The 14,103-nt window shown below is 47.7% G+C and overlaps 1 long non-coding RNA gene across 9 annotated transcripts in view; it reads right to left on the bottom strand.

The window, feature by feature from the left end:
* Positions 1-14,103, bottom strand: part of LOC106832569 (uncharacterized) — a 166,926-nt gene that overhangs the window by 122,548 nt on the left and 30,275 nt on the right. For all 9 annotated transcript variants that reach the window (XR_011503227.1, XR_011503226.1, XR_011503228.1 and 6 more), the window contains one exon: positions 5,381-5,448. This is a non-coding gene — a long non-coding RNA (uncharacterized lncRNA). The remainder of the gene's footprint in view (positions 1-5,380; positions 5,449-14,103) is intronic.

The following is a 14,103-nucleotide window of genomic DNA, read 5'->3' as shown; positions in this document are numbered from 1 at the left end:
TCATGAACTGAAGGCTTCGCAATTCTCCATCTCTGGGCCACGGGGGGCTGGGTCACATCCAGATTCTGAGCCAACCAGCAAGCACAGCAGCTGTCACTGTGCTGTCCTTTAGTCCTCACCACCCAGCAAGGAAGGCACTTCACTCCTGACGGGGAAACTGAGGCATGACGCCATGAAGGTACTTTCCTAAGTACCACAATTCATAAGTGGAGGAGCCCAGATTTGAATCCGGTCCTACCTGGCTGTAAATCTCAGGTTATTTCTCTTCATTGTGCTGCCTCTCAAGCATTTAGCGAAGACCCACCCCAAGCAAGAACCCCTGGGATCATTTTTTTTAAAAGTTGGCCACGGACGGCAAGAGAGAACTAAAAGGGACCAGTGATAAAAGAATGTTCTATCTCTTTCCTTTGCCCAAAGAGAATAAATACTAATACCAAGGGCAGTGGTTCAGAAAGCCATTTGCCCTAATGTCCTTGCCAGAGACAAACAGATAACCTTTATTTGCGTGTTTGGTTAAATATTAACTCAGCACCCAAGGGCGCTGTCCCATACAAGCAAGACAAAGTCCTTGCCTTTAGTTTCGGAGCTCGGAGCCACGCATCTGCCACACGGCTTTGCTCCCCTACTGAGGAGCCCCAACACGGGGCCCTTCCCCTCCCCAGGGCCTGGACAAGCAAGAAAGAGCTCAGCCCTCACATCAAGCTGGAAGTCTCCTGACCAGCAGGAGAACTCACAATGCGCCCTGCACCTGCTCTACTCTGTGTCTGCTTCTGCACTCGCCCATATGATGTCACCCACTCTCGCTCTTGGTCTCACCTACTGTGACCAGGCAGAGACCAGAGACACGCTGCCCTGAGCCTGTGACACACTTGCTGTGGACACAGGTGGCAGCGGTGGAGCAGGTCAGTGAGAGATCTCCGTGGTGCTGGAAGAGGGCTTTGGCCATTTTCTAAACATGCTGACATCTCAATTCTCAGTTACCATGGGCGCCAACTTGCCTTTCCAACTGGGTCGTAAAACTAAATGACATATCTGAAAACCTAATACTGTTGCTCAACTAAACTCTGCTACTCAGGGTTACGGTAAAAATCTTAGGAAGTAGGACGTTGGTGTTGGCAATAAAGTCCACCCATTACAGCAGATGAGGAATAAAAAGAAAAACAAACAAAATAACAAAAACCAGGATCTTGCTCTTTGGCAGTTGACCATGCAGGCAGGAGAATAACTTTCAGGCTGATGGTCCCAGTGCAGGACGGGAACCTAAAATAAACTAGACGATGGGCCCAAAAGAAACTAACAAGGCAGCAAGACCTCTCCTGTCCATACTTAGCCAACAAGTCATGGCACCATCTGCAAATACACCGTCACTTTAGTCCTTCTTGTTAGACCCTGGGGCTAAAGGCCACCCCAAGATCTTGCACCCTCTCTCCTAACTCAAAGCCTCTGATGTCTAGAAGGAGCTTTTCCTTCTCTGGCTGGCTCAGGCCAACAGAAGCTCAATGCACCCCCTCCACGGAGCCTCTTCCACCCCACCCAGCCCTGAACGCCAATCAGAATTGATTGTTCCCCCGTCACCCCCTATTTTGAGCATAGCTATCTGACAGCACTTACCACATTTTCTTGTACTTAGTTCTTTTAAAAATCAGACTTTCAGAATACTTCAAATGGTTCCTAAGCAGAGAATATATTTTATAAACCCCAAACCTGCCTTATAGTAGCTGCTCAGCAAATGTTTATTGAATGGCTTAGCGAGTGACCGAATCAAATACCCTTACAATTACAAACTACTTCTTTATTTGGCCTCACGGCACCCCTCATATGGGAAAGAAAAACATTACTGTCCTCATTTTACAGACGAGAACATGGCCACATTCACTCACGCTCCCATTCACTCACGTAACTGATGTTCATTGTACGTGAGTTTCGGTCTAGAGGACAGCTTCTCACACCTGAACGTGCACACAAGTTCCTGGGGAACTTGGTAAAATGCAGATTCTGATTCAGCAGATCTGGGTGGGGCTGGAGAGTCTGCATTTCTAACAAGCTCCCAGGTGACACCCATGCTCCTGGGGCAAGGGCCTCACTCTGAGGCTTGCAGACCTGTCAAAGTGGCTTAGAAAGAGAAAATATCCTACCAGCTTGTGTATATAGCAGGAGCTAGAGTCTTCCTTAAAATCTTAGGAAGCAGAAAGAATAGAAAGCGTTATGCCCATTTTACAGATACGGAAACTGAGGATCGGAGAGACTAAGCGACTTCTCCAAGATCTCATGCAGGCCTCCTGACTCCAGTTCAGTGCTCCCTTGACTGCCACCCACTGTACCGCGTGCTGGGAGAACTCAGAGGTGAAGGCGCCACGTCCCACTCTCGGGAAAACGACAAGGGAGATGCACGCGTCCCTGGAACTGTAACACAAAGTCGACTGAGAGAAGAGCCGGGAGTCCAGAGTCAGGCGAGCACGTGCCAGCCAGATTTTACCCAAAAAATATGCCACATCTTTGTTTTCTACCCACAGCCCAATTAGACTGCAGATGGGGTCTTCTTCCATCAACCCAATCCCATTAAAAGAAAGAAAAAAAACAGTGGCTTTAGGATTTTTCTTTTAAGCCCCGAACCTCTTCAGTGGAAAGTGCTGCCCTTCCGACCTGTTGATGTAATTGCCATAATTGAAGATTCCAGGCCCCCATGTGGGTGGACAGGGCCCCATTCATCCATCGGGTCAGCGAAGTGTAAACCTGCTGAGTCCTTCAGATGCCCCGGCCGCAGCCTCCCCCTCCCAACCCCCTCCAGCCCTGCAGGCTGGGCTCCCCGCGACGCCAGGGCAGCCAGGCCCAGGCTGGTCCCTCTCTCGCTCTGGGAACGGTGCCTAATTAAAGGGTCTGTTCTCATCTCCATGGGACCGACTTAAGGCCTCCTGACAGTAATGAGAGCCACACGTGCGGGGCTGGGGGGTGGGAAGGACGGCCCCCCCGCTGTCTTAGCACCCTATTAAACAGCAAGTCACACACACACACACACACACGCACATGCACACACACACGTTGCAATTCTGCAGTAATCACCATCAAATCTTTAGAGCTACAAGGAGCTGCTCCAATTCTGAAAGAGGAAGGAACGAGAGAGAGGAAATAACTTGCCCAAGGGCACCCAGTGAGTCAGTGTGGCTGGACTCAGGTGTCCTGCTACACCTCACAGCCCAGACTTCCCCTTAGAGGATGGGGCTCTCCACTGCAGCCCCAAGGGAGCAGATGTGGGGGGAGGTGGGGGAGGGGACAGACTCCCCACTCACTCTTCTGGAGCAGCCAGTTTCAGAGCGCAGGCCCCACCAGAGCAGAAAGGAACAGTTAGCTGCGGCTGGGGTTGTTGGCATCTCAGGACACCCTTTGATCACACGACAAAGGCAACCTCGCTCGGAGTGGGACATTCACTGCTGCGGGTGGATCCATACCTAATCCTCACCTCCCCAGCGTGAAAAGGAGCCGGGCTTGGTAGCCCTGTCTCACTTTCTTTGTGTCCCTGTCTAACCTCTTACCCCTTCCCCTCCTCCACACCCTCTCTTACAGCCCCACCCCCACCCCAGAGCCCACGAGCCACCTGAACAAGCTGTTCTGCCACCCGTTCTGTCTGTCTCTCCAACAGAGGAACTTTGCACAGTGCTGAGCATATAGTCAGTTCTCAGTAAATATTCATTAAAGATAATAAAAGTCAAGTCACTGTTTGCTCCAACTCTAAGTCATATTCATGCATTGTTTTAATCACAACTTTACTTAAAGAGGGCCCTGTGGTAGGGTAAAGCAGAAATGCTGACAATAGCATGGACCAAATCTCAGAGATACTGGCTCAGTAATAAAGACAGTGAATGAAGGGGACAGAATGTTTCAGTGCTGTCCAGTTCCAGCTCCTTGGGACAGTGATGAATCGCAAGAAAGAAACTGATGATATCCTGGGTACTAACATTATCATCTGGAGACCCAGGCTTCTTCTAGAACCCTCGTCACTAGCATCTCTATTCCCAAACTCCCTCTTTCTATCTCCCAATCCGCTATGCACACTAGCTAACAGACTCATGGATCTCACCACTTGTATCATGTGATACCCCTGCTTGAAAGCCATCCATGGCTCCCTATTTCCTCTGCATGAAATCTGCATGGCCTGCCTCTCAGGGACCTCCTTAGCCTGGCTTGGCCTTAACTCAACACATTGTTTCCCACTGCTCTCTAGACCACTTCTTCCCCCTTAGTCAAGTTGGTCTCCTCATCCAGCTCAGACAGTGTTGGACAGGGGATGGGGATGAAGATGAAATTTGGAGCCAGGAGACCCAGATCTGCCATTTGACCTCTCTGAGCCTAGTTCCCCATGGGTAAAATGGGAATGATAACAATATTCACCTCATAGGGTTGGCATGAGGATTAAGCGGTGTAATGGGTGTTAAAGAACTTTACAAACTGTAAAGGGCTAAGGAAATGACAATTGTTCGTCTCTAGTCACGATCAGTCCCTCCTCCAGCCCTGCCTTTGATCTCATGACTCTTCCACGCAGTGGAACCCAGCTCTGGCCCTGCCACACAGAGAAATGGTGCCTGACAAATCGGGTTCTCACTGACTCCAGCTTTTAAGGCCTCATTCGTCAAATGTCTTGGTTTGTTCATTGTGTCTTGCTCATGTTAGCCTTACAACTCCAAGCTTATGGCTACCTACTTGTATGTAATATAAAACAAAAATTCATGTTGCTTACAATTGAAAAATAAGTACATTTATAACAGCAAAGCTCAAGATACAAATGGAGGGAAAAATCAGACACATCACTGCAGGAGGAAAAGGACAATTATAGTAGACATCCAGGTTAAGCTGGCTACTGCAGTTAAGTACCCTTGGCGATGATCCTCGTTTTCCAGACTTGCCCTCCTCAGCCCACAAAAAGGGAGGGTTGGAGTGGAACCTTCCCATCTCTCTCTGTCTCTCTCTCTCTCAGAGAGGAGGACTAACCAAGGAAATGAGTGCCAGCAGGGGGTCGCTGAGTCAGGGGCACTGTGATGCAGTCACTGCCTCATGCTCCTTGGTCTCACTGGAGCAGGACAGGCTCCTGCTCTCTGCTCCCTGAGTTTCTATGATAAGCCACCTGCCCATGGAATCACCCCTCATTGTTCCCCCAACCCCGACCACCACCACCCAGCAGGACGGTCACCATTTCCCCACTGCTCCTACCCCCCTAGGTTTCTAGAAGTAGACCCACAATCTTTTCCTTGCAGTAGCTTAATAAGTAGACTCAGCATCTTCTGGGCAGAACATGCAGGTCCCAATGTCTAGCTCAGGGAGGGAATAGGAGGTCCCACTTCATTCCCATACAGAGGTTAAAAGAGAACCTGTAGTTTTGGAAGCTTACCTCACCATCAGTTAAGCTAATAGGCTGATGGGCATTTGGCTAATGGTCGGGTCGTCTTCCCAATCACCCTGAAAAAGGAGGAGAGATGGTTTTAGAGTCCTTACTTCCAGCAAACACGGATGCGAACAATGAGCTTCTGATAGCCAAGGTATCATTATTTGATCACAAATGGAAATACGGCTGAAGTTAAAGAGGAATATGTCCTGATACAAGGGAACATGAGTAGTCCAATGGATGAGGTCATCAATAATGCTTTAGCAGAAGATGCCAAAAGAGTCTTTTTTGTTTTGTAATAGTCTGTAATAAAAGTTAAAGACATAGTATTAATTTATAATTCAACGTAAAGGAACTAAACTAATGTAATTCAAACCTATTTCTGTGTGTTGGCCCAATCAGATACCAGGATAGCACTTAACTCATTGTCTTAATCATGTTTTCGGCAAGAATAAATAGCAGACAATTTAGAATTAAACTCATGCACTCCCATATTCTATGGAAATAAAAACTGGTATGACCCTTCAGAAAACAATTTGGGAGTATGTATTGAGAGTCTCAATAATGCTCCTCTCATTAGCAATTCCACTTCTGGGGATCTATCTTAAGGGAAATAAATTTTTAAAAAGTTATATGCTTAAATGTATTAAGTAAATCATGGTATATAAATGATGAAAGATCATGCAGTGATATGAAATGAAGTTTATGTGGTTATCATGTTAAATAGAAAAAGTGAATAAAATTGTATATGTACAATGATCATAACCATGAAAAATCACGAAAGAAAAAGAAGGAAAATATGAGGCTGGCCCAGTGGTGTAGTGGTTAAGTTCGCATGCTCTGCTTTGGCGGCCTGGGGTTTGCCGGTTCGGATCCTGGGCACAGACCTGCACACTGCTCATCAAGCCACGCTGTGGTGGCATCCCACAAACAAAACAGAGGAAGACTGGCACAGATGTTAGCTCAGGGCCAATCTTCCTCACCAGAAAAAAGAAGAAAAAGAAGAAGAAGAAAAATATCAAATAATGAGGATGCTATCTTTCACATTTTCTGTATTTTTCTATTTCGTTAATGAGCATATATTATGTTATAATTGGAAATAAAATAAACTTTATTGTTAATATGTATATATATATCAGCTGTCCATAGATCCTCATACTTTAGATACCAGCCTGGAAGACAACAGAGCTGACATTCTGTTCCAAAAATTGAGAGCTATACTTACTGCCTCACCCTGGGGAGGGGGCATCTCACTCCCACCCACAAGGACACCCACTGTTGCTGGTGGGCAGCATGTCCCTTGTTTTGAACTAGGAGCTTTGGAGGTGACTGGACACATTTGGCCATCTCAGGGCAACTGTGGGCTCCCTGAGGGCAAGAGACAGATTCTTCCACTTTTTCTATTTTGCTCCCAGGGCTCGACTGTAGCTTGTCACCTGCCAGGAGACCAGCGAGTCGTAATGATTTGTCTAGCTGCTTCACTAAGAACGTCACAGGGACTCAAGCCATAGTTCCTAAATGATTGAATGATGAAATAGATATCAGTTAACCTCTTGACTAGAAAGAAGTACAGTTATGCATCGCTTAACAACGGGGATACGTTCTAAGAAATGCATCATGAGGCGATTGTGTCATTGTGCGAACATCACAGAGTGTACTTACACAAACCTGGATAGTATAGCCTCCTACACATCTAGGCTGTATGATGCTAGTCATATGGGACCACTGTCACATATGCAGTCTGTCGTTGACCGAAACGTCCTTACGCGGAGCATGACTGTACTGAAAGAACGAAAAAACTCCTACATACGCTTCCAGTTACAGCGCAGCAGTCCCCGCTCAACCGCTCTGCCCTGGCTGCACCCACCCCATCCCACATGCCCCTGTGGCCTGGTACAGACCCCGACTGCACACCTGACTCATTCCAGCCTTGAAGCAATGTGTTTGTCTGACTCCCTCACTTGACTCTGAGCTCCTCGGGACAAGGTTGTACATTCATTTTTTTAAATCTGCCTCTAAGGTTATTAGTGCAGAGTCTGGGACATAATTCATTCAACATGACACATAACAGGGGTTCAGCCAATGTTTGCGAATGAAGGAAGAAATGAATGCAGGACAAGCATATCTGAGTACCAACGAGCCATCCAGCCCTAGTCAGGGGCAGTCTCTGTGGGCACTGAGGACCCACGGGAGAATTAGCCTAGCTCCCAGCACACTTCATTGCAATCCATCGTTTCCTCGTTTCTCTTCCCTTAGATCATACCTGCCATGAGGGCAGAGGCTGTGTCTGTCTTATTCAGCCCAAACTCCAGCAACTCACGTAATACCAACTCAATAGATTTCTGTCAAAGGAACAAATGGATGGTAAGGGAACCCCATTTGCAGTTTTGATTTCCTCCAGCTGTGGTTACTCACTGAACAAACGGCACGTTACATGTGGTGGTGTGCAGCCTGCCCCTTCACTGCACTTTCTCCCGTTTTTTATTGAGAGCTAAGGAAAACTATCGAGAACTGGTGAGGGCTTTCTCTCCTTAGCTGAAGATCACCTGGAGACTTGAGCAAGCGCTGTAGCAGGTCCTCCACAAAAGAAGCCTCGAAGGAGAACGTTAACTCTCCCCGAGCAGGTGGCTGAGCAACAGGCAACAGAAACCATTCATCCCAGTGATGTCCTCAGAGTCGTACGGAGGTCTTCGAACCTCCTATACAAACGATTTCCTTAGAAAAGACAAGGGGAAACAACAAAAAGAAAGGAGATCCCTGAAGCTTTGAGACGAAATCAGTTACGGGACATAGGGCTCTATCACATTTTGCAAAAAGACGTCATAGGCTGTCCCTTGCTCAGCTCTACAACAGCCAATGGCTCAGTTATAAATGAATTTATAGATATAGGGGGCTCTGAGCCCCTACCCCAAGGCCAGACTTCCTTCCTTATGCATTCACTGACTCCAGCTCTCACTGGAAACATCTTTTTTGATGCAACAGCCTAAAGCATCCTGAAGCAGACATTTTCCAACTTAGTACCTAAGAGTCAACATGCAGACTCCCCAGACCCATCCCCAAGACTCTGGCTCAGTGGGTTTGGAATGGGAGGCTAGAATCTGCATCTTAACAAACTCCCCCAGGAAATTCTGAGGTCTAAGGCCTATGCTTTGAAAATATCACTCTTCTAGTCCCAGGACAAAACTCCCCTCCCTTCTTCCCCAGGCCACTGGCTGAGCTCCCTTCTTCCCTACAACTCTCTCAGCCCCCTGGACAGACATCTCCTTAGGCACAAGTCACACTGGCATCAATGAACTGTGACATTGTCTTTATTTCCCCAACACATCACACAGTGCATGGCCTATAGTGGCATTTAGAAAATGTCTGTTGAATGAATGAATGAATAAGTCAATGAATGAGTGAGAAAATGAATGAATTTAACATCACTGAAAATAATGAAATCCCTTTCAGTTTCCCCCCAATTTTCCCAACTCTAACTTGAGGAAACCATGACTTACTCTTCAAGATCATTTTTTGTTCTTCTCATCTTCGTGGTGATCTTTCAGAGACATTAACTGGGAATCCAGGACCAGCGGTGAAAAGCAGTTCCACAAATAAATAAAACCTAAGGGAGGCCATCTGATCATCCGCCAAAGCCCAGAGAACATTGTTTTCCACATCAAAGATTTGTGGATCACAGAGTTCCATAAGTGTTGCTGCTGTGGTACCCATGCCAGAGAAATGGTGCCAGAACCTTCTTTTCCCCGCAGGAAAGGCCTAGTAAGGTAGGCCAGATTTAGGGAAGGATGGGGGAGCTAATGGTTTGCCCTTCTCCCCATCTACTGCTGAGGGAAGCCGTGGGCTGGAAATCCAGGTTGGGAAGTTAATGGTGAATTTTGAATTAAAACACAATAAGCCCCTCATTTCTTCCCCATTGATATCTTCCATTCTTAAGGTTGAAAAAAAAAGACCCCTTCCCCCTCATGCAAGACTGCCCAGGCTTAATCAGAACCTTAAGCTGCTGTCACTCACCCATGTTGTAGGCACAGTGACAATGATCAGGTTAGGTGTTCAGAACAGTATGATGTAAGTGGGGCTTGTGATGAAAGAGTTGCTGACAGACAGTGCAAGCCGACACCATGAGAACTGCCTGGGCTATGATGTCATTTGCTTTAACAGGTAGGCTGGTCTGTTTTCTTAGCCCTGACATTCGATGCCCTGCCAGTTATTCAATAACCAGAAATGAGGTGGGTCCTACAAATTCCTCAATCTCCTTGAGGATTGAGGGGGAAGGGCCATGCTTCCTTGATCAAGGGCACCAGAGGAGCAGCCAGAGCTGGAAATCTGCCCCCAGGAGGATGGCTCGATGAAACAAAGCACGAGGAAGATATGCAGAAGCAAGAGGCATCATTTCTGTGGAGAGATGGACAATGACTCTGCACCATATTTAACCCAGATATTCATGCCCCCTCCTAGAGGGGGAAGTAACAGTCACCGTCACACTGAACAGTATGCAAGCTCTCAGGTCAAACTTAGCAGCCTACTCTCAGCAAATTAGCCTTAAAAGAGATGAAGACTAAGGGGGGAGCTTTTTTTGTTTGTCTGGGGGGAGGATGTTTGCTTTTTGATTTGTTTGTTTCAGTATCGAATATATGCCACACATATAACCCAACATACCAAGCTTTTAGAGCTTTAAATACATGAAATATTTTGATGAGAAACTATAGTTAACGCTTCCAAAAAGTAAGTTCAAGCCAAAGAGCTTTTCCCATGAACATTTCACAGAAGTTAAAGGAAAAGAGGTCATAGATTTTCCTTTTACGCATAATATCGAGGGTGGGGTGGTTACCAGTTTCCCAGAGCTGCCATAACAAAGTACCGCAAACTGGGGGGGCTGAAAACAACAGGCATTTCTGGTCTCACAGTTCTGGAGTCTGGAAGGCTGACATCAAGGAGTCAGCTGGGCCACGCTCCCTCGGAAACCCATAAGGGAGAATCCTGGCTTGCCTCTGCTAGCTTCTGGTGTTTGCCAGCATTCTTTAGAGTGCCTTGGTTTGTAGATGCATCAGTCCATCCTCTGCTTCCATGGTCGCACGGCCACCTTCTCCCTGTGTGTCTCTGCTTCTGTGTCTCTTCTCCATCCTACTCCAGTTTGACCTCATTTTAGCTAATTACATCTGCAACAACCCTGCCACAAATCTTTAATAATCCTTATTTCTAAATAAGGTCTCATCCTAAGGTACCGGGGGTTAGAACTTCAATATGTTTTTTTCAGAGGACACAATTCAGCTGATAACAGGTGACAACAACCAACAGTTGTAATCAGCCCAGCTCGTAAGAGGAAAACCCAGAGCCCACGGCGTCCACACAGCTCCAGCCAGTCCTGGGAAGGCCCTGAGCTACGGGTACATCTGTGCTTCCTCCCAAAGAGGGGAGCAAGCCATTCATTCACGAATCCTCTCAGCAAATATTCACCAAGCTCCTACTAAGTGTCCTACACATGCTGGCTGAGGGTTAGAGAGATGAGACAAGGCGCCGGTTATCGGCGAAGGATATTAGAAGTAAGACACTGGGTAGTTCTGTAATTCTTTGTTCGATTTTTGTTCTTTGAACTTTGGTTCAACTTTGTTCCAGCAGTTTAAGGGCAGATACTCTGCCCCAGGCAGTCTGTGCACCAGGTCCATGTGCTCATAATCATTTGTGGAACTGGGCTGCAGGGAGCCTTTGAAAAAAGAGAAAAATAAGCATACAAATGGTTAAAGAACAATGTGCTCCAGGTTACAGGAGACAAGGTCCAGAAGCCAGGGAGGCACAGGGAAGAATCATAAGATTCTAGAGTTGGAGAGAATTTTTCAGAGCATCTTAGCTGGTAGTTTTCAAACTTAAACACAAAAACCAATGGAAGACTTTCTTTGAACGGAATCTCGTGAGGCCATGCAATGCGTGCACAGGCAGGAGCCGTCCGTTCTGGTAGGACGATGAGAGGGCTTGCAAGGCCCCCCTGCTCAGCGCCACCTCCAGGCTCTGACCCTGCACTCCTAGGCAGGAAACTCCTCCTCCAGCATTGGCTGGAAACGATTAGACCACTGATGGGGAAACTGAAGCCCAGAGAGGTGGCAAAGAATGCCATCTTCGCCTTCACCGTGAGTCTACAGAGGAGGTCGGACCAGAACTCAGATCCTTCTCTAACTTCCAGTCCAAAGCTTTCTGCACTACCTCACGTTCTTAGGGTAAAGTGGACAAGAAGATGGGGTTTCACAACCCTCTGGTCTCCCTTTAAATCCAGACAGACTCTCCTCTCCTGTGGCCTCCTCCTTGGCCCCACATTGCATTTCCTGGCAGGGACATACACAGCACTGGCTCCTGGGCAGGAACTCGGATCCTCTTCCCCTGGAGGCAGCGGAAGGGACTCAATGACTCTCTGGGTCTCTCCCGGCCCAGATACTGCAGCTGCAATTAGGCTGCCTTGCCCTATAAGCTGAGGAAGACTTTAAACTCCCTGGGAATTAGCCAGCTCCCATGACGGCCCCCATTCCACTGGAGAGGAGAAAAACCAAGGCTTTAAAGGCACAAACAGGGAGTCGTTTCTCCACAAGATTGCTCTGAATCCAGCTTTTTCTGATCCACATAACTGACAGAGACAGAAGGAGTTGGGGAGACGCATAGGCTTTCAAAAGGAGATTTCCAACTCAGTTTGGGACAGTTTAGAAATCCATACCCAAAAAACAATACCTGAAGCCCAGATTTCTTAGCCCAATCGACCCAACCCTGCGAGAACCTTCCAAGGAGGCAGGGTCTCCTCACGAGGTGTCTTGTCCACAGCTGAGGTCAGTTTGGCCTCCGACCATTGAAATTACTCTCCAAGACTCTCTGCCACCTTCGAGGAAGCTGACTCCAGAGTCACCTTCCTGCCAGTCAAAGGAAGGACAGCGGTTTGGAGAAGTCCCCAGAAAGTGGTGCCTGTAGGAGTGACAACAGGCCTTGACGTGTGTATGCAAGACCTCTGGGTTCCAGTCTGGGCTCTGCCACTTACTACGAGGTGACATGGGACCAATCTCTTGACTACTCTTGAACCTGTCTCGCCCCCCTAAATTGGGGGTTTACTCACCATTCCTTCAACAGGCACTCATTGCATACTGCTTATGTGCTGCGTGAGGTGTAGAGCTGGGGTAAATTTGCCCCTCTCCACTGCACAGGCTCTCGTGAGAATCAGACTATCAGGCATCTGAGAGTGGCTTGTCAACGGTGGTGATATTAAAATGCTGTTTCCACTGTAAGACGACCATGGAGTGGGAGACATTTCGCTAGCATGTCCTTTACTCCTGCAGACCACATTGTCTAATTTTATGCCAAAATAATGTGATTCGATCTCACATTTTTCACTACTTTCCATCACGCCACCCGTTTTGATGGCTGAGTTGGCACCTGAAAAACCATGAGCCATGCAAACAGGCATTCTTCAATTTTTCTTAAAAATGGTGCATGGCATGTACTTTGCCTTATTCATCCTGCATTCCCAGCAGAGCCAGGCACACAGTAGGTACTCAATAAATATGCTGAAGGAATGAATGAATGAATGGGAAATCTTGCCTCCAAAGAGGAGAATTAGTAAATTTAGAACTAAAAGGAAGGACAACTCTTCTATGAGTCTCTTTTACCCATCTGCCAATAGATCAGCATCCTCTCTAACACTTTCCTGGCTACCGTGAGTGACTCCAGGTGACAGGTTCCCTCTGTGCCTATGGCATGAAAACTCTCTGGTCCAGTGGACATTGTGTGTTGTGCAGCAGCCAGGCCCAACTTCCGTCTCCTGACATCTTCCTGTTACACCAGTTACACAAAAGGGAGTGGGCGATGCGTGTGTCCCCTGCCACCCTCATGCTAACTGCCAGGGCCAAGTGGAATATTTTCATCCAGCCTTTCTCCCCCTCTGTTTATTCTTTTAAGCTTCTTCTAGTGATAAAAGCTGAAGCAAATTGAAATTGGCAGCTCTGTGGTCTTCCAGCAATAGGAAAAGTACTAGAGATCATGTGAACCACACTTTTGAAAACTTAAAAAAAAAAAATCTAATCTTGCCTCAATAAAAACGACATCATGTCACTGTGATCGGCAGGGGGAAAGACTTGAAAGTCGCTGGCAGTGGCCCAGCAGAGTTCAGGGGTTCTGCTGGCTGCGCTGAATTCCCACGGGAAAGGTAGAGGGAGCAGACTGCCTTTCAGGTGAGCCTCTGAGCCACAAGGAGAAGTGGGGAGGGAGCATAAAGCTCCCCCCCAAAACCTCGCTGTCATCTCCGGGGCATTCCTGCAATCGCAGCTCAGGGGCTGGCCTCCTCCGCCCCTTCTCCCACCGGCCTTTCTTCCTGATGTAGCTTTTGGCTGTGCTCCTCTCTCTGGCTGGCTGATTTTGAGGGATAGACAACAGCCAACCTGGGAAATCTCGATGACAACGACTCTCCCTGTGAGGGCACAGACCCGGAGCCAAAGAGGGTGGTACCAGATGCCCCAATTCCACTCGAGTGTGGAGTCTTTGCAAACTCACCCCATGTGGTCTGAGCCAAAGACAACAATAAACACCGCAGGTTGGCTGTGCTGCAGCCGGCCCTTCTGCCCGGGAGCTCCTTTAGCCCTGGGAGGTGCAGTCCTGGGGGCTGGCTGGTATTCACAGTGCCTCAGTTTACCTTCAATTGGTAGTTATTGTCTGCTACCAGCCACTGACTGTTCATTAGTAATCCCCGGATGGGTATATAAGGG

The sequence above is a fragment of the Equus asinus genome, chromosome 5 (genome assembly GCF_041296235.1).
Source record: "Equus asinus isolate D_3611 breed Donkey chromosome 5, EquAss-T2T_v2, whole genome shotgun sequence".
In the NCBI taxonomy this organism is placed as follows: Eukaryota; Metazoa; Chordata; class Mammalia; order Perissodactyla; family Equidae; genus Equus; species Equus asinus.
The sequence above is the reverse complement of the archived record's forward strand: the minus strand, read 5'-3'. Positions and strand labels throughout refer to the sequence as shown.